Source organism: Pelobates fuscus, chromosome 1 (genome assembly GCF_036172605.1).
Source record: "Pelobates fuscus isolate aPelFus1 chromosome 1, aPelFus1.pri, whole genome shotgun sequence".
Lineage (NCBI taxonomy): Eukaryota > Metazoa > Chordata > Amphibia > Anura > Pelobatidae > Pelobates > Pelobates fuscus.
The window spans coordinates 114,791,435-114,812,304 of NC_086317.1; the positions used below are offsets into that span (position 1 = coordinate 114,791,435).

Sequence of the window (20,870 nt, forward strand, 5' to 3'; positions counted from 1 at the left end):
TCAATTTGTCCGCGAGTGGGGTATTTCATTCTCTGAGCTGGGGGAGCGAAGACAACTGGGAATTTGAGGATAACACTGAAGTGGTCCAAGTCGATGTAGTGGACATTGCTTTCCTCTCCTGGCTCAGGCTCACACCATACTGCTCAAACTGTGGATGTTTGGACCTGATATCATATACTGGTGCACCTGGGTATAAAACAAAAACAAACAAACAAAATCTAGACAAAACACAAGCTTTGCCACTGGCTAATTTAGCATCAGATACTGCTGTTGACTCTGCCCATTAGCTTCCATGAATGAGTATATGTGATTACATGTTACTAATGTTGGTAGAGTTCTGCACACAAGGGTTCCCCAATATGGAGGTGTTCTCTATTTTTGTTCTCTGATCTTATTTGGAAATGAACTATCACTAAAACCCTGATCAACCCCTTTCAGCCAACTAACTTAAAGGTGGACCTTGTCGATTCCTTTTGCACACTTGGAATAAACCGTTTTTATCTTGGGTAGAAAGCATAGCTGTCTTTAACCCCTTAAGGACACATGACGTGTGTGACACGTCATAATTCCCTTTTATTCCAGAAGTTTGGTCCTTAAGGGGTTAAGGAGTATACTGCGCCTAGGTTTATTAAGAGCACTCCTCTTAGACCTCCCCAAAAGCAATTTTTCAGCAATACCTGGCTGCATTAGTGGGCCCTTAAAACTAAGCTGTGCTTTGTGGATGAATACTTTGGATTACTTCTCATCAATACATGCTGACATGCACAATGAGGTCTTAGGATGGCAAACATCCTAAGACCTCATTGTGCTTACTGCAAGAGTCAGTGGAGTGAGGGAGTTTCTGTGTACCTGACATCTACAGACACGTCTAGATGAGACCCAATACCATCTGCTATGTTATCTATATGGTATTTCTCCTAGATTAAGACAATGTAGATATCTATGAGTGGTTATTAAAGGCACTTCTTATTCCTATTGTTGAATCTCTGTTGTAGGGTGTCTCAATTTTTTTTTTTTATGTATTAGTGCTATAGTTTAGGTTTTGTTCTCCATGCAAATGGAAATTATTAGAGGGTTTATTAAAAAACAAATGTATAATATTCTCTGACTTGGCTATTTCTGTTTGTTTGTTTTTTTTTGTTTTGTTTAGTTTTTTTCCAGCTTGCAGTTTAGTTAACAATTTACCATGTTTCACAGTAACATCCTTTTTTATTTCAAAATAATATTTTTCAGTTATACCCGACAATTGTGTACACACGATTGGCATAAATTCAAATAAAATCAATTTACTGAAAACAGATTTTGCTTGCAATTGATACCATAAATTTAGTGAAAGAGCGACGATGCTGTGAACCTCTGAATGCTGAATATAGAGACTGGCTCAGTATACAGAGCTGAGCTGGCCTGCTCTTCTGCAAAACATGTTTCCCCCATTTTACATCAACAGTAGTGATGTCGCGAACATAAAATTTTCGGTTCGCGAACGGCGAACGCGAACTTCCGCAAATGTTCACGAACGGGCGAACCGGGCGAACCGCCATAGACTTCAATAGGCAGGCAAATTTTAAAACCCACAGGGACTCTTTCTGGCCACAATAGTGATGGAAAAGTTGTTTCAAGGGGACTAACACCTGGACTGTGGCATGCCGGAAGGGGATCCATGGCAAAACTCCCATGGAAAATTACATAGTTGATGCAGAGTCTGGTTTTAATCCATAAAGGGCATAAATCACCTAACATTCCTAAATTGTTTGGAATAACGTGCTTTAAAACATCAGGTATGATGTTGTATCGATCGGGTAGTGTAAGGGTTACGCCCGCTTCACAGTGACAGACCAAACTCCCCGTTTAACGCACTGCAAACAACCGCAAACAGTCCATTTGCACAACCGCAAACTCCCCATTTGCACAAGGTTGGATATCAAGCTAGCCATGTCCGGTTCCTTGTCCTCACTGATGTCATTGAAGGTCTCTCTTCCTCCACCCAGGAAGCGGGAGATGGAAAAAGATGCTTGGTCGGTCCTCCTACTTCAAATTTGGGGAACTGCGCGTGCAATCGAATGTGCCACCAGATAGGATTGGTGTGTTAAGTAGTACTATTCTTATCAGTTTAATCCCTGTTACGTCCCCTATCAGGGGACGTGTATATAAGGCATCGATTTTAGGAAGCGGGAGATGGAAAAAGATGCTTGGTCGGCCCTCCTACTTCAAATTTGGGGCACTGCGCGTGCAATCTAATGTGCCACCAGATAGGAATAGTACTACTTAACACACCACTCCTATCAGTTTAATCCCTATTACGTCCCCTATCAGGGGACGTGTATATAAGGCATCGATTTTAGGAAGCGGGAGATGGAAAAAGATGCTTGGTCGGTCCTCCTACTTCAAATTTAGGGCACTGCGCGTGCAATCTAATGTGCCACCAGATAGGAGTGGTGTGTTAAGTAGTCCCCCTCAACAGGCCTTTTTTAGTCGAATGTATCGCACACTGTCAGTCCCTTCGGGATCCATCCCTCATTCATCTTAATAAAGGTGAGGTAATCTAGACTTTTTTGACCTAGGCGACTTCTCTTCTCAGTGACAATACCTCCTGCTGCACTGAAGGTCCTTTCTGACAGGACACTTAAAGCGGGGCAGGCCAGAAGTTCTATCGCAAAATGGGATAGCTCAGGCCACAGGTCAAACCTGCACACCCAGTAGTCAAGGGGTTCATCGCTCCTCCTGTAAAGCGTCCTGTCCTTGCCGGCGTGGTCGTGGGAGGGGGAGGATGACTTTCACCTCTTCCCCTGTTAGATTCCGGTTGTGCTGTGACATCACCCTTATACGCTGTGTAAAGCATACTTTTTAATTGATTTTGGAACTGCTGCATCTTTTCCGACTTGACGTAATTCGGTAACATTTCAGGCACTTTGTGCTTATACCAGGGGTCTAGTAGCGTGGACACCCAGTACAGGTCGTTCTCCTTCAGCCTTTTTATACGAGGGTCCCTCAACAGGCACGACAGCATGAAAGACCCCATTTGCACAAGGTTGGATGCCGAGCTACTCATGTCCTGTTCCTCGTCCTCAGTGATCTCTCTGAATGTATGTTCTTCCCACCAGCCACGTACAACACCACGGGTACTAGATAGGTGACAACAAGCACCCTGGGATGCCTGTTGTGGTTGGTCTTCCTCCTCCTCCTCAAAGCCACATTCCTCCTCTGACTCCTCTTCCTAAAAATCCTCTTCCAGCGTTGCCGCAGGTCCAGCAAGCGATGCTGATAAGGCTGTTTCTGGTGGTGATGGTGACCACAACTCTTCCTCTTCATGCTCATCTACGGCCTGATCCAGCACTCTTCGCAGGGCACGCTCCAGGAAGAAAACAAATGGTATGATGTCGCTGATGGTGCCTTCGGTGCGACTGACTAGGTTTGTCGCCTCCTCAAAAGGATGCATGAGCCTACAGGCATTGCGCATGAGCGTCCAGTAACGTGGCAAAAAAATTCCCAGCTCCGCAGAGGCTCTCCTAGCACCCCGGTCATACAAATACTCGTTAATGGCTATTTCTTGTTGGAGCAGGCGGCCGAACATTAGGAGTGTTGAATTCCAACGTGTCGGGCTGTCGCAAATCAAGCGCCTCACTGGCATGTTGTTTCGCCGCTGGATATCGGAAAAGTGGGCCATGGCCATGTAGGAACGCCTGAAATGGCCACACACCTTCCTGGCCTGCTTAACCCCTTAAGGACACATGACATGTGTGACATGTCATGATTCCCTTTTATACCAGAAGTTTGGTCCTTAAGGGGTTAAGGACGTCCTGTAAGCCTGGGTACTTATGCACAAAGCGTTGTACGATCAGATTACACACATGTGCCATGCACGGCACATGTGTCAACTTGCCCAAATGCAATGCCGCAAGCAAATTTCTTCCGTTGTCACGAACCACTTTGCCGATTACCAGTTGGTGCGGAGTCAGCCACTGATCCACCTGTGCATTCAGGGCGGACAGGAGTGCTGATCCGGTGTGACTCTCTGCGTTCAGGCAAGTCAACCCCAAGGCGGCGTGACACTGCCATATCCGGGATGTGGAACAGTACCTGGGGCGCTGGGGGGGTGCCGTTGATGTGGAGCAAGATGCAGCAGCAGAAGAGGACTCAGCCGAGGAGGTTATGGAAGAGGATGGAGTAGGAGGAGTAGAGGAGGTGGCAGCAGGCCTGCCTGCAAGTTGTGGCGGTGTCACCAACTCCTCTGCAGAGCCACGCATTCCATGCTTGGCAGCCATCAGCAGGTTTACCCAATGCGCAGTGTAGGTGATATACCTGCCCTGACCATGCTTTGCAGACCAGGTTTCAGTGGTCAGATGGACCCTTGCCCCAACACTGTGTGCCAGACATGCCATTACTTCCTTTTGCACAATCGAGTACAGGTTGGGTTTGCCTTTTTTGCAAAGAAATTTCGGCCGGGTACCTTCCACTGCGGTGTCCCAATAGCTACAAATTTTTTGAACGCCTCAGACTCCACCAGCTTGTATGGTAAAAGCTGGCGGGCTAAGAGTTCAGTCAAACCAGCTGTCAGACGCCGGGCAAGGGGGTGACTTTGTGACATTGGCTTCTTACGCTCAAACATGTCCTTGACAGACACCTGACTGTGGGCAGATGAGCAGGAACTGCTCAAGGCGAGAGACGGTGGGACGGATGGTTGAGAGGGGGCAAGGAGGACAGCAGTGGTTAACGTGGCTGAAGATGCTGGACCAGGAGGAGGATGGCGGCTTTGAGTTTGTGTGCTGCTTGTACTCATGTGTTGATCCCATAGGCGTTTGTGATGTGCGATCATGTGCCTTTGCAAAGCAGTTGTACCTAGGTGGGTGTTGGACTTCCCACGACTCAGTTTCTTTTGGCACAGGTTGCAAATGGCATCGCTGTTGTCAGAGGCAGACACACAATAAAAATGCCACACTGCTGAGCTCTGCAATGACGGCATTCTGGTGGTGGCAACAGCATGCGTTGATTGGCGTGCTGTCTGGCTGACTCCGGGTGCCGATGCATGCTGTCTGACTGTGCCACTAGCTCCTTGCGACGACCTCCCCCTGCTTCCAACTAGTCTCCTCCTCCTCCTGTCTCCCCATCTGAACTTTCCCCCTGTTCTTCTTCTCTTCTAGCGGGCACCCACGTGACATCCACGGATGCATCGTCATCATCAACCGCTTCACTTTATCTGACAACTCAGCAAAGGAAGCAGCAGTGGGTACAGCATCATCATCATCATCACACCGTACGTGTGTAATGCTGCCTGACTGAGACATATCCCTGTTATCTACATCCTCTGGCAATAATTGTTGCGCATCACTCATTTCTTCCAACTGATGTGTAAATAACTCCTCTGACATACCAAGTGAAGAGGCTGTGTTGGTGGTGGCGGCAGGTGGGCGAGTGGTAACTTGAGAGGTGCTCGAAGCTAAGCTGGAGGAGGATGGTGCGTCGAGGTTCCGAGCGGAAGCTGTAGAAGATTGGGTGTCCTGTGTTAGCCAGTCAACTATGTCCTCAGAACTTTTCAAGTTCAGGGTACGTGGCCTCTGAACACTGGGCATTATTCTAGGGCCAAAGGGAATCACACCACCACGACCACGACGGCCCCTGCGGGGTGGCCTGCCTCTGCCTGTCATGTTTTTTTTCGATTAGTGGTACTATGCGTGCAAGCTACTGTGACAACAGATATGAGTGGCACTGGTGTGACACTGTGCCCTGTCAGGCCCTGAAACGCACACTCATGAAGGAAACTGACTGCTATTATATTACAGTCCAAAAATGTTTTTTTTGTTAAATTCAAGCTATTGTGACACCAGATATGAGTGGTGGCACTGGGCAAGTGGGCAAAGTATACGCTGTGAGCCTGACACACACGCTGGCAGACAACTAACTGCTATTCAATCTATTACAGTCAAAATTTGTATTTATTTTTTAAATGTACACTACTGTTACACCAGATATGAGTTGCACTGGTGTGACACTGTGCCCTGGCAGGCCCTGAAACGCACACTCGTGAAGGAAACTGACTGCTATTATATTACAGTCCAAAAAGTTTTTTTTTGTTAAATGCAAGCTATTGTGACACCAGATATGAGTGGTGGCACTGGGCAAGTGGACACAGTATACGCTGTGAGCCTGACACACAGGCTGGCAGGAAGGCAACTGAAATTACATTACACAAAAAAAAAGCAGACTGATGTTCTGGCCCTAAAAAGGGCTTTTTAGGGTGCTGTCCTTACAGCAGAGATCAGATGAGTCCTTCAGGAATGTAGTGGACACTGAATACACTAGCCTAGCTATCAATTTCCCTATCAAATCAGCAGCAGCTACACTGTCCCTATTCTCACTAAGAATGCAGCTTCACAATGAATATAAAATGGATGCTGTCCAGGAGGTGGGAGGGTCTGGGAGGGAGGGACTGCTGCTGATTGGCTGGAATGTGTCTGCTGACTGTGAGGTACAGGGTCAAAGTTTACTCAATGATGACGAATAGGGGGCGGACCAAACAGCGCATGTGTTCGCCGTCCGTGGCGAACGCGAACAAGCGATGTTCGCCAGGAACTATTCGCCAGCGAACAGCTCGGGACATCACTAATCAACAGCGCTGGTGGAGGCATACCAACCACGCCTTGGGAAATCTGTTCTATTGTGGTATTTGTTTCTGCACCTTCTCTTCCGGTCTGCTCGGTCTGCTCCATGAGCAGAGGAGGAGCTGGAAAGTGATGAGAATAAGCGCTGCAGCGATCATGCCAGGCTGGTGAGCTAGATTATCTGACTCTAAGACTATTCTATTATGTTTATTGAACTATACAGGGAAAGTAAAATATTTTCCTCTTCCTACCTCAAATATGAGTATATGTAAGGTTTTGGTGAGTATCTGAATAAATGGGTGCCTTTAATTCTTGGTGTGTCTTTTTGAGTGTGCCTATTGTGTGCTTCTGTTTGGTATTGAGTGCATCTGTATGAGTGTTTAGGTGTGCAGTGGCAAGTCTAGGAACAATGTATAAGGGGAAGACATAATATATAACAGTCAAAACTAGGGGTGCACTAATAATTTTCACTAGGGATAATGTGCCGCCATTAGCTGTCTATTGCCAGTATGCTGGTGTCAGACAACAAACTTGCACAGAATTCACATGTCACCCAGAATTCTTATGCCCATTTGGTATCCTTAGATATGGAAACCCACATAAGGGTACCAATTTAGGGAACTATCTACTAAACAGCTGGAAGAGCAACATTTAAAAACACACTTTTCTTAGTTTGATCTTTAATTTGTTTAGTAGATAACTCCCGTAATTGTTATCCTTATGGGGGAATGCCATATTTAAGGATACCAAATTCACACTTGTACTACACATCTTGTAATATTCATGACAGATCCCAAAACATCCAATCTTAAAAATATTAAAGAATACACGTCATAGTTGAGTTTGCAATATAAAGCAGCTAACAAGTGTAGCTAGAAATATCACATTAACATGAGCTAATTAAGATAATTCCCATTTAATCACTTCTAAACCCAATCTGATTGCCTCTTCCCTCAATGATACGGTCAAACCACCTCTTTTTCAATCTTTGCTATCTATTCCTTCTCAAAAAAAATGCTAGCTATTGTAGCTCAGCTATATTTAGTTTCATTTTGTTTGTATTTGACAATTCACTGTTTAGTACATAAACCATGACAGAATTGTAAATGTGAGGTAAAAATATTCAAACTGACAAATTCAATAATTCACCTATATTTTAGTCTGCCTATTTTAGAGTGTCATTTTCTATTGTCAAATCTCTATAATTCTCTCTTTAGTTAACAATCCCACTTGACTGCAATTTGTCTATTTTTCAATTGGTATTTATAATGTTTTGTGTATTTTTGTTTTTAGTTTGTTTTCCTGGGATACTGAAATAAAGACTATCTACAAAATGATGAAACTGTGGAAATATGGACACCATACTGTACGAATAACTAGTCTTACACCGGAGACATCATGGGGCATGATGATTCTTTCTTGTTCGTTGTTACAGTTGTTAAATGTTTTTGATTTTTTTGTCTGTATGTTTAATGTATCTAACTTTTTTTAGTAAGTAAAAGTCAGATATTCTGGCTCTGATACTCCTTAGTTAAGGAAATGAATGCCAGGGTAACATTCTCTAGAAGTACCTGGAAAGAGAGTTAAAAAGATTTGTGTCTATTGTTTTACCTTTTCCTAGGGTTCCCTTACAATTTATCCCTCACTTTTTGGGTAAATTATAACACAAGTACTAGAGTCTGAATATGTTGTCCAGTCAGTGGCTGTTTTGTTATAAATGGCATTTGTAGGTTCATGTTACAATTTGACCTGACCTGATACACGTTTTTAACAATTCTATTTTAAAGATACAATAATTAAAATAATCAACAATTAAAACATGATGATAAAAATGTGGCATGTACATTTTTAGATGCATACCATTTAATCCTCAGCTGGTGAGTCCCTCTGGTGACGTATACAACGTACAGGGTTCCCAAGTTGCAGACCATCATTTTTATAGACAACTAATTAATAGGCACTCAATTATAACAATTGTATCTAAAACAGAGGGAGATGGCTGGTTCCGCGGGTTGATATTTTTAATGAATGCCTTCTGTCTTATCAGTTTTGGGGCTACACTCAGTGTAAAACAACATGTATGTCTAAATATACATGTGCATTTTACACTGTTCAGTTATAACCCATATTTTAACCTATGTGTTTAAAGAAAATGTTGTGTTTAGTGTCTCCTTAAAGCACCATATGAGCAGTAAAAAGGTAATAAAGAGCAGAAAATAGTTCAGAATTAGTGGCTTGCAAAAAATGACAAACATCATAGAACATGCCCATCTAAAAAAAAACTGTACTAGGCATGGTGGAAAAAATGAATTCATGCAATTATTAAAGCTATAGAAATACATGCGAGCCATTCACACAGTCAGTGTGTCATACCAGCCAGTTGTTGAATACACCTAAGTGAAATACTCATACACACTGCTTTGTGAGCTTTGGTGCAATATGCCATTGTCGTGAGTTTGATGCGGAGTAAGATTTACTTTTTATTGTCTGTCTTTTTTGTCCAGGTTTTCGCGTGTTTTTCTTTTTCTTTTTAAATGTGTACAAATATTTTGATCTGGTTCACTATTGAAACAAAATACTACAATTACATTTACAGTGTACAGTGTTAATTTGGCATCTTTGTACATTTTTTTTATTGTTTAGCTAACGTATTCCTTTGTATTTAAATAAACAGTTTTTGTATTCATTATTTCTGTCTGTGTGTTTATTTTATGACATTAATATGCCAGTTACATTTCATCTATGTGAAATGAATGACATTTAAAACTGAAATTATCTGTGAAGAATTTTGTGAAAATATTTATCAAGATAAAAATGCACTTTTATATAATAACATCAAGCACAACCGAAAACATTTAATGACTTGCCTCTAAATTGGAGAAAAAAAAAAAAAAAAAAAAAAATTGGAGGTAATGTATAAAAACTTCTGAAAAGGTGAGGGTCATCAATACAATGTGCTTACTGGTTCTACTGGTTTCAATTGTAATTGCTCCACTTTTAATACTTTAGACCACGTTACAGAGCATGACTCATTTATAAATAATTTCCCTATGTGTTGAATTACACATTAACTATTTGTTATCCATACACAATAACAGCCTTCTACCAATGCATTTTTAGATAACAGATAAAAATGTGCACACCAATGTTCAAATAGTTACCAAATGAATACTCACTTGTTTACCATAAAGCGACACACCCATCTTGGAGAAATCTCTACACAGTTAATTGCTAAGTCAGTTGCATTGTCACTTAATTCCAACTGAGTAAGACAGATAATTGACAAACAATGGCAACAGAACCAAGACATGTAAAGAGCACTGCTCAAATTAGTTTGCAATTGACAATAAAATTGGATGAAGAATAAAAAAACTACATGACAGGGGAGAAGGGGGTCAACGGGTGGGAAGCCTGTATCTAAACAGTAAAGTGAAAGGATGTGAAAGCACTATTTTTTGCTTCTCCTCTAATTGCATGTAATTTCTCCCTTTGCTTTCTCCCTGCTTCCTGTATTTCAGCTGGACTTTCTACCAATAATCATGTTCCAGTGATTCTCTATGACAGGGGTTCCCAATGGATTGTTTCCCTGGAACCCTTTGACATAGTGTATCAGCATAGTGGACTCCCTCACGTAAAAAAATAAAATAAAAAATGTGCGCCGTTTTTTGTATGTGCCGGTGTGTGTCTGTCTCAATGTGTATCTGTGTGTGTGTGTGTGTGTGTGTATCTGTGTTTGTATGTGCCGGTGTGTGTCTGTGTATCAAGGTGTATGTATCTGTGTTTATATGTGCCAGTGTGTGTGTGTATCTGTGTGTCAGTGTGTATGCATCTGACACACAGATACACACACACACACTGGCACATAGTGGCACACAGATACACACACACTGAAACACATATACACACACCTTGATGCACAGTGTGTATCTGTGTGTGTGTGTGTGTACGTATCTGTGTGTCAAGGTGTGTGTATCTATATGTCAAGGTGTGGGTATCTGTGTTTGTATGTGCCAGTGTGTTTATCTGTGTGTGTGTGTGTGTGTGTGTGTGTGTGTACCCACTGGCACACACACACAGTGACACATACACAAACCTTAACACACACTCAGACACACATACACTCTCACTGACAGACACACATTCTTTGACAGACACACATACAAAAACATATACACTCACTGACAAGCACACATGCATTCTCACTGACAAGCACACATACATTCTCACTGACAAACACACACTGACAAACACACATACACACACACACTCACTGACAAACACACATACATTCTCACTGACAAACACACATACACTGACAAGCACACATGCACTCTCACTGACAAACACAAATACAAACTCCTTAACAGACACACACACAATTTTTTTTTTATTTCACTCCACCCAGCCTCCCAACCTTTTGGAGTGCTGTCATGGAGTCTCTATTTCCCTGAGGTCCAATGGGGCTGCGGAGCAGAGCGGTTGGCGTGCAGTTTCTGGGGTCCAGTGGGGCGACGATAAAGAAAGGACAGTGGATGCAATAATACACTCAGGAGAAATAATAGGATATGTCTCTTGTTCTAGCTCCGATTCAACGTCAAATTGCCTAGACAAGGCATCAGGTTTAACGTTCTTAGAACCGCGTCTGTAGGTGATAATGAAGTTAAAGCAAGACAAAAATAATGACCATCTAGCTTGTCTAGAAGACAGTCATTTGGCATCCCCAATATTTGCCAGGTTCTTGTGATCAGTAATAATCAGAATGGGATCCTGTCACGGTTTACCTTAGTGGGAGTCCGGTATGCAAAGATATGTGCTCACCCTTGCAATTAAACACAGGCCAAGGTGGTCAGGTAAGAATTCACCTGGCCTGTGAGGCTGTGCAGGATAATGCTCCAAGTCGCAGTACAGGTACGGACACATACAGGAGAATCGTAGTGGGTAAGCCAAAGGTCAGAGGGTGCCAGAAGTCAGGATAAACGAGGGTAAGCCAAAGTCAGAGGATGCCAGAAATCAGGATACACAAATAGAAAGCCAAGGTCAGGAGCCAACTGGAGAACACAAACACCAACACAGGAACCAGAGTCAATGAACTGACACTGCCCTCAGGGAGAGGCAGTGTCTTATACCTGGCTAATTAGTGATGCTTTACAGCTGGACCACGATTGAGATGAGCAGTCACATGTTAAGTCTAGCCCCCAGTGCAGGAGACTTAGCAAGGATACGTTTCAGGCCAAACCAAGAACCGAAGTGTCTCAGAGGCAGAAACACAGGCTGAGAACCATAACGCACCCAGGTTCAAATCCCCTGTTGGGCTGTTGTGGGGTGACCTCGTCTGGCAGTCTGGATGTCGCGGTGAACCCTCCAAAAGATGTCGCCATCCCTTAAGCGCTAGTATGATGGCTAACAGTTCTCTATTACCAATGTCATAGTTACGCTCACCCGGAGACAACTTTGTGGAGAAGTATCCACATGGATGCAAAGGGGCATCCTGAATCTCTCTCTGAGAAAGAACAGAGACCTTCACCACCTTCACCACCTATATCCTACCAGTGGGGGATCAACACCACTGAATGCCGTTTACACCTGAGCTTGTACTAGCTCTTTAACCCCTTAAGGACACATGACATGTGTGACATGTCATGATTCCCTTTTATTCCAGAAGTTTGGTCCTTAAGGGGGTTAAAAGGTGAGTAGGAGTAATACTATTGTCATTATACTCCTTTTTTCACTACTGGAAACAGTTTTACACTCTTGGAATTTTTTCTTATTTGCATGCTTCTATTGAATTTGGATACCCGACTATTTTAGAACCTCTACGACCAACATACCTTACCCAAACTCTTCAATCAATTGGGACTATTTTATACATATGCCTTATAATTAGGACTATTTTTTAATTTATGAACTCTATGTAAGTACACACTAATTTTACTATACTATTGTGGTGTGACCTATAATTTCTGTCGCTCATCAATAGCCTCAACTGCTGGAGGTGATGATCTCTCCTTGACTGGTATAGTGTGTTTTTTAACAAAATAAAAATCAATAAAGTTACCAGCCGCACATGAGTCAACCAGGGCTTTGCATGAAAAGCTCTTCTCATTGCAAAAGGCAGAACTGTCAAGAATAAATCTGCTTCGGGAATTGCATGAGGACATATCCATTACACCTAAGACCTGTCTCCTTAAGGTTCTAAGGTGCAGAAGGTTTCCGGACGTTTTTGCCACTATACTGTTTCTCTGCCTCAGACAGTCCAGTAACACCTAACTGCATAGGTTCGGGTTCAGACACCGTCGGAAGGCCAGAGACAACAGGTTTTGAGAATCGAGGTGCTAGTGACATAGTCAAACGTCTAGTTCTGTTGCTAGCAATTTACCTGGTTCTGAGTCTATTATCGATCTGCATCACATAAGAGATAAAGTCATTTAACCCCTTAGGTAGGTATTTGGCAGCAATTTCGTCAAGAATATTTTCGGATAATCCTTTTTTTAAAGCAGCGCTTAATCCGTTATTAGTCCAGTCTACCTCAGATGTCAAAGTATGAAATTCTATGGCATAATCTGTTTGATATGCATTAAGGCAGTGGAGGCATCTTCCTCCCTGCCTAATGGTTCAAACGTCAGTTTGAATTCCGCAAGGAATTCCTGGTAACAATGAGCGACACTCCTATTACTTTCCATAATGGCCTAGCCCAAGTTAAGGCCTTACCTTTAAGTTGATTCATCAGATACCCAATCTTAGCAATATCCGAAGGAAATGTACCAGGTGAGGTCTCAAAGTGGTACTCAATCTGATTGAGAAATCCCCTACATTAATGGATATTACCAGAAAAATGCAGGGGAGGAGATAAGGAGAACGTAGGTGCTTTATATACTATAGGTGGAGGTACATTAGGCAGTGGTGACATAAACGGAGAAGCCTCAGGTTGTAAATGAGCCGTCCTAGTAAGGAGCATGCTAGAAGCCTAGGCAAATTGATCCATACGGTGATCATTCTCCTCTAGCTTTCTCTCGCAAGCTGCTATGTGCTGACACAATTCTGCAGGATCTATTGCCCTGTTGTAATGTCAGGATTACAAGTTGATCCAGCACACAGAACTGTGTCACACCTAAGACTAAGTAAAACGTATAACTGGACCTTAGAATGGCCGGACTTAACGTATCCAAAAATATACTTGCCGAGTTCAGGAACACAGAATCAGACACAACAAAAGTCAAGGATACCAGAATTCACGGGAGTCAAAACGAAACCAAAGTCAAATTCCAGAAAATCAAGATCAGGAACGCACTCTAGGATTACAATCAGGATGAAACCACGACAGGGCAATGAGTAAAAGGAGAATTGGGTTTAAATACCCCTTCTGTGGATCCGTAACTGGCATTTGTCCCCAAAAGCAATTACCAGGTTTCCGTGTGCATGATTGCTGCTCAGCACAAACCCTCCTGTGTATCTGATTGGCTGTAACCGGCCTTTGACCCCAAATTTATTACTTGCGTTACAGGGATGGAGGGAGAGGAGCACATATGGAGTCTAGCCTTGTTTCAGCAATGCAGTCTTCTGTGCGCATTCCTTACACTACAGAAGATGTCTCTATTTTCATTGGCTGAAAAGGGTACGTTTGTTTTAGAAACTGGGAATCAGGAACATGTTGAAATTTGAGAGGTGTGGCTAATGAAGCTTGATTACACTGCTGAAAACAGCAAAACATTTTAGAGTACTGCATGAAAACTACACTGAATTAAAAGAAAATAAATTAACCACATTTATTTGAGCGTATTAGCTTTATTTAAGCTTAACTTGTTTAGCTGCCTGTAGTGTCCCTGTACGTACTGAAGACTAGAGGGAAATCTCATAGGAGTAAAGCACTAAATATGAATTGTGCTGGCTTAATGGATTCTTGTAAGTGAAAAAAGTGCAAACAGAAGATAACACAAGAGCACTAGTACACAAGTCACATCCAAGTTCCCAGGTATTGCATTTCGATCATTGACAATAGAATGTACCTTGTAAGACTATCCAGCACATTGTTTGAAGTCACTAAACATAAAACGTACTTATAAACAACTATTTTCTATTAATCTTTTGATACACCTTCACACACTTGTTTCCTGCCAAGCCTAACGAAGAACAACTTGCAAGATTTAGCTATGAAGATGACTTATCTAAAATGGAAGCAAGTAAAACAAAATGGTTTCTAGTAACCTGTTTAGGACTTATTGCCCCCTCCATAAGTGACAAGAGGGGCAATAATTATGCAGGGGGGATGAACAGGTCATTACATTTTACCCCGGTCTGGCTAGGGGTGCAGAAAGTCCAGACAAGTTGTTTATATAGTGATCTGCGTGTATAGGCGCTTAACCCCTTAAGGACACATGACGTGTGACATGTCATGATTCCCTTTTATTCCAGAAGTGTGGTGCTTAAGGGGTTAAAGATGAGTGTAATATGAAAGTTGTTTAGGAGCCTGGAATGCCCCTTTAAGTCTCAAAGTAACATTAAAAAAAAACAAAAAAACAAAAAAAAACAAATTGCTTACAGGGTTACTCCAATTACAATGATCACTTCAGGGATTTGAAGGGGTCATGGTGTTAGGAGTATTAATGTGCAGCACTGCACATCTAAAGATATATCCACTTGTGTTCCGGTGGTCAGTTACAACCATGGCACAAATAAATGGGGCAGCTCAGATCTCTATTTAATAGTTCCAAATGCCTCCTTCCTTGCAGACACATTATTTATTTTCCCTCCCTTTTTGTTCTTCTCCTCTCCCCCCCCCTCCCTCCCCCCCTTCCCCCCTGCAGGCAGTGAAATGGTCCAATCTCATGCTTCACTATGAAAAGCCTATGATTGGAGCATGTGAGGGATAATGTTGGATGAGAAATTGAGCTCAGCACTGGGAGCTTCATACAGGCCTAAATAAGTTTAAAAAAACAAAAAACACCTTTTCATTTTTTTAGGTGACGGGCCGTATGGGTTGGAGTAACCCTTTAAAATCGGTAAAAGCCCTTACAAGCCAACCCAGTGTTCTGACTGAAACTGCACAGTTTGGGAAAGCCTTATAAAGACTTTTCCCCTATGCAAGTTCAGTTCGCATGGAGACCTCGAATGTCTAATATTTTTTTGTATTTCTGTAGGCAGTAAGGTTATTTTTATTGGGGGTGGCTTGCGGTTAGGGAGCAAAGGATTATCCACCTCTTAAATATTTTCGATTGCTGCTCCCTGTGTAGTAAACATGCCTCCCACCCTCTCATAGATGTATCTGCACAAACCCCTATCTGTCAAATGATTTTTTAAAACCTGATCCTACACCAATGTGGAGTTCATATTGATAATCACATGCTTTATTTTGTTAACTATTTGCCCATAACTACTCAATATATGATTTATCAACAGCTTTTTGTTGTCAAAAATTTCAAGGATTATGTTATTATAACTGGCACTGAATCACCAAATCCGATATTTTTAATGTAAAATACAGATAACGGATTTGAAATTGGAACTGATATTTGTCAGTGTCCAATAAGCTTTTGAACACATTAATAAAATTGATCTAAACCGATAAAAAAAAAATTATATGGAGCTGTTAAATTGACGATATATTACATATCAGTGGGAATGTATTAATTGAGGCTTAGGTATGAAAGATAGGTGCCAATGCAATATGTATACAGTGTACATGTGTAATTAAAACACACTCCGCGCCAAAATAATATTTCTGAAAAGTTATACTGGTTTACATAAAAACAAAAATTCTGCAGCTACCAACTAAACCAGGAGGCACAGAAGCACAGGGGACCATTGACCTTGAGCCCCACACGTACTCTGGTACCCCTCTGTACTGATACAGTTTATAAAAGAAGAAAGAATTACCACACCTATATGAATACAGCAATGTTAGCAGGATGTGTCACTAAGCATGTGAGTTTACATTCAACAAACCACAAGAAGTTATTACATTTTAATAGGAAAACATAACAATACAGGAAACACAATTAGTTACAGGAAAAACATAAACAGGATTTTGGGTCTTACATTCTTTCTAACTCTTATATTGACCAGGACCACAGCTTAGCTGCTGGTGTAGTAGGAGAAGCTACATCCATGGTAAGTCTAAAATAGTTACTTTCAAGTCCCACTCTATCAAAAGACACACTGATCTATGATAATTATCTCTAGTTTAGACAGACTTTTTCTGTGCCTTGGCTTGATTGTTCCAGTTAGATTGTCCCATGCTGGGATGTTAGCCTATGACAACTGATGGACTGGCAAAAAGATGTTGCATTGAGTCATCTCCTTAGTTACAAGCTTCAGTGATAAGGCATTCATAGCTGCCCCCTCCCCTCCCCTCCCCCCCAAAAATATCAGTAACTATACCATGGCATTATTCACTCACCAATGTGACATTCTCCCCAGATTCAAGTTGTTAAGGTTTTCTTTTGGGGCTTTTGACTGCATGCTTATTTTCAGCATCTTGTGCTGCTTACGTCTCTCATTCAGCAGCCCTGGCCACAAATGCATTCTACAGTATTAGGTTGTTGTATTTTTAACCCCTTAATGACACAGCTTCAGAAGCTGGACATACACTTAAGGACAAAAGCAAATTTTGCTGTTTGTGTTTAAACCACAATTTGCATAGAATTAATGCACCAAAACATATTATATACTGTTTTTTTAAAGCACAAAGAGGGCTTTAATTTGAGGTGACATATACACATATAAATAATTTTCCACCTGCAGTGCATTTATTAACAGATATGCTATTATGGCCAAGAGAGCATAGATAATCAAAAAACTTTAAAACAATTGGTTACTTATACTTGGCATGTGAGGAAATGGTACTTTTTTTTTATTAATAAAACAAAGAACAATAGCATGTCAGTAGTGTAAACAGGTCAATTCACAGGTGCAGAAGTTTTACTGAACATAAAGTGTGAACTGCATTTAGAAATATTACAGTAGAGAATGAGGTCAGTGTGGCCTGAGTGGGTCAAGAAGCTCCATATTAGTAAAGAAGGTTCCCATATGGGCGCCAGTTGAGGTGCACCTAATCTAGAGTGCTTCCTTATGCAATAGGTGTCGGTATGGAGTGGGGTCTGTGAAATATGCTTTAGTTGGTTGATAGGCCATGCGCAGTAAAGGATAACGGGTTGCACAGAAACAATTGTATCAAGCAGATTAAGTAAATTGTGCAGTTAGGAGGTGCCCCTAACCAAGGGGGCCATGGGGGAGGGGGTTGGAGATTAATAGCGCACCTTTGCATGCTGTCTACACGCTCTTCTTAAACGGCCATAAAAAGGTGTGTGGGCTGCATCGACACCAAATTATGTGGTGACCCTTTGTCTAAATGTTAGTTAGTAGGTATAATAAAAAAAATGCAAGAGATGTGAACACAACACAAAATTTAGAAAATTAGGAACAAACTAGACGATTTTGAAAATAGGTAAGGCGAAGCCACAGTTCCAGGCCCAGGTAGACAAATGTATGGTGAGGCCGATGACATCCGCCCAATTAGTCAGGTCTTGTGGGAAGTTGAAATGACAGCCAGATCCTAAGTTACTGCATGGGCTTGAACACATTGTGCTGGGGACGGTGTTGTAAGTCCCATTGTGGGCAGCATTACAGGGGCTTCATCTTTGGAGTGGAATGTATGAACAGTCCTGTTCCAAGTCACTTGTAGGATGCCTAAAGGTTCCCTAATGGTAAGATACCCCTGCTCTACGCAATTGGGATGTAAAAGGCGCCATTGCAGGGTTGCCTTGGATAGATCTTGATACAATGACATGTGAGAGTCCTCAAATTGTATGGGTGTTGTGCCGCGCAGGGCTGACATAATGCAATTTCGATCTGCAAAGGAGGTGCATCTCAGAATTATATCTCGTGGCGTGGACGTAGTAGTTTTGGAGCTTTCTGCAACTCTGTAAGACCCATCAAATGTCATCTTCTTGGCTATTGTTGGTGGTAAAATAGAGGCCAGTAGCCTCTGAATGTAGTGAGGGAGTTTGTCCCAGGTGATTGCCATAGGTATGACTTGGATTTTTACATGGTTGCGGCAGTGACAGTCTTCCAACTTAGTTAATTGCATGAGCAGTGATTGCTGGCTAATTTGAAGCTGCTGGCTTTTTTTGACATGCGTTTTGTGGATTTTTTTTTTATTTTGTCTTACTGTTAAAATACACCTACCATTAAAATTATAGACTGATCATTTCTTTGTCAGTGGGCAAACGTTCAAAATCAGCATGATCAAATACTTTTTCCCCTCACTGTAAGAGGCCAGGCTATTTCACTTTCTACAGTTAGAAAATGTATAAATTGATTTTTTTTTATTTTTTTTTTAAATTCTTTATTTTTTTCTGTGCATGGTTTAACAATCGTATACCAGTGATGCCACAACAGCATTCCCAAACAGATTACAAGCACTTATTCGCTAACTGCTGGATAACATCAGAGAAAACACACAGTTTTTTGGTTAATAATACAAGTTAAATACAAGCTGGGTAACTACGTCTGTCATTGTGAATTATTTGTCGATTTAGTAACAGTAGCTTACGGTTGATTTTCGTTAGGGTCACCGCTTTAGTGTCATTGGCACGGTTTGGCATGACTATGCTTAAACGAGGTACATACTTCTTGTTCAGTAACAGCATAACATTACATGTAGTAGGTAAGACATTAAATTAACGTTACAGGTTATGATAGATTACGCAGTGCTAACTAAAGAGAAGTATGCAGTTATATTTCGGTTTCCCACTTAGCTGATACTTTCATTAAAGCAGGGTACCACCGGGCAGAGCATCACACATTCCGCTATCTCCCTCAGTACGTTTTAAGCTTAAACAAAATTAACTATATACAAGATTATATGCAGAGGTTGTGTGTGTTAGTCAACATATACTGTACATTATGCTTCCTATGGTGCACGGCTGGGGTCACCGCCAGCTCCAACTGAGCGCAAAGCGTGAGACATCGGGGTCATAGTCCATGCCCAGGTGTGGGGGTTACACTAAGAGATCCTATAGTCCCGCCATAGCTTCCCAGTTGTTGGGCTTGTTTGAATGCCGTGCCTTGCTAGCCTTGGTGTGTGTCCATGGTTGTGGCTGCTTTCGGGTTATTCTTCCAGCACTGATCGTGGATAGGGCTTGCTCGGTCTGCTGTTGCCCTGGGTGTGCTTCGGGTATTGCCGCTTTAACACAGGTACGTGGAAGAAGTGCTGGCTGTGGTGGTTTTCGCCTGTCAGCATACATATGCCGGTGTTGTTGTATGGGGGCACAAGAGCCCGTAAGGACCTCCAGTGTTGACAACTCAGGTTGTGTGTTTGTCTCAGAGGGATTACAGTCCCAGTCAGCAAAGTTGCTGTGCAGCCGTCGGCCATTTTGGTGAGACCGCATGGTAGCCTCTCCTCCGGCTTCGGGCCGCCCAGGTGATAAGCAAAGGCGGTAGCTCGCCCGGTGGGGGCCGGGATGACCCCCCCGGCCCACGGGGGGGGTAACGGGACCAGGAGTGCGCCAGGCAAATAATAGTTGCTGTCGGGGCGGAGAGCGAGGCAGCGGCCGTCAGCCCCTCTCCCCTCCCGGGTAGGCCTCAATCTCCGAGCCCCAGAGTCTCTCACCAGGACCTAGAGCCACCCTGCTTCGGGCGCCCCAGCTACACCGGGACACTCCAGGGCTTCTTTTCATGGACCCCCTGGTCAGTAGAAGCCCGGGTAAAGTGGGTATATACCCTGTGTTTCGTCGATTCCTCGGGGAGCCCTTGCGATATGCAGCCTGCTGGCATGGCCGCCCGGCCCCGCCCCCATGTATAAATTGATTTGTTGGGCCCATGTCTATATTTAGGGCATTGATAGCAGTTTGATTGTTCAAATAACCACACAAAAGCCTACCATTTGTGAATGTAAGCACTCCAGGGTGTCAAATCTGTGGTATATAATTTATTTTTTTGCCTTTTTTTTTTTTTACTTATGCATAACATTTGTGATGGGCATTTTGTATATTTGACATGTTCCATAGGCATTTCAGTTTTTACTGTAGAATTTTGAGAGATGGATTTGATAGGCCATGTCTCATTTTGGGGTCTAATAGCAGGCTGTTAATACAATAGCCCAGCTGATGCATTGGCTGTCACAGCGATCAAATGTGCTGGGACAGCTAAATTGGCTGCTGCTGGCCTGCCTCGAACACCCAAGTACCCAGCAACAGGCTTAACCCCAAGATCGCCGCAACTGCGTTGATCTAGTGTTAACTTAAGTGAATGATGGAAATTTTTTGTCTTGCGTCCTTA

At 42.5% G+C, this 20,870-nt stretch overlaps 1 long non-coding RNA gene across 1 annotated transcript in view; it reads left to right on the plus strand.

The window, feature by feature from the left end:
* The window catches only part of LOC134607274 (uncharacterized), a 62,001-nt gene extending 52,769 nt beyond the window's left edge, over positions 1-9,232 (plus strand). The window contains exon 3 of the long non-coding RNA XR_010090680.1: positions 7,890-9,232. This is a non-coding gene — a long non-coding RNA (uncharacterized LOC134607274). The remainder of the gene's footprint in view (positions 1-7,889) is intronic.
* The last annotated feature ends 11,638 nt before the right edge of the window (positions 9,233-20,870 follow it).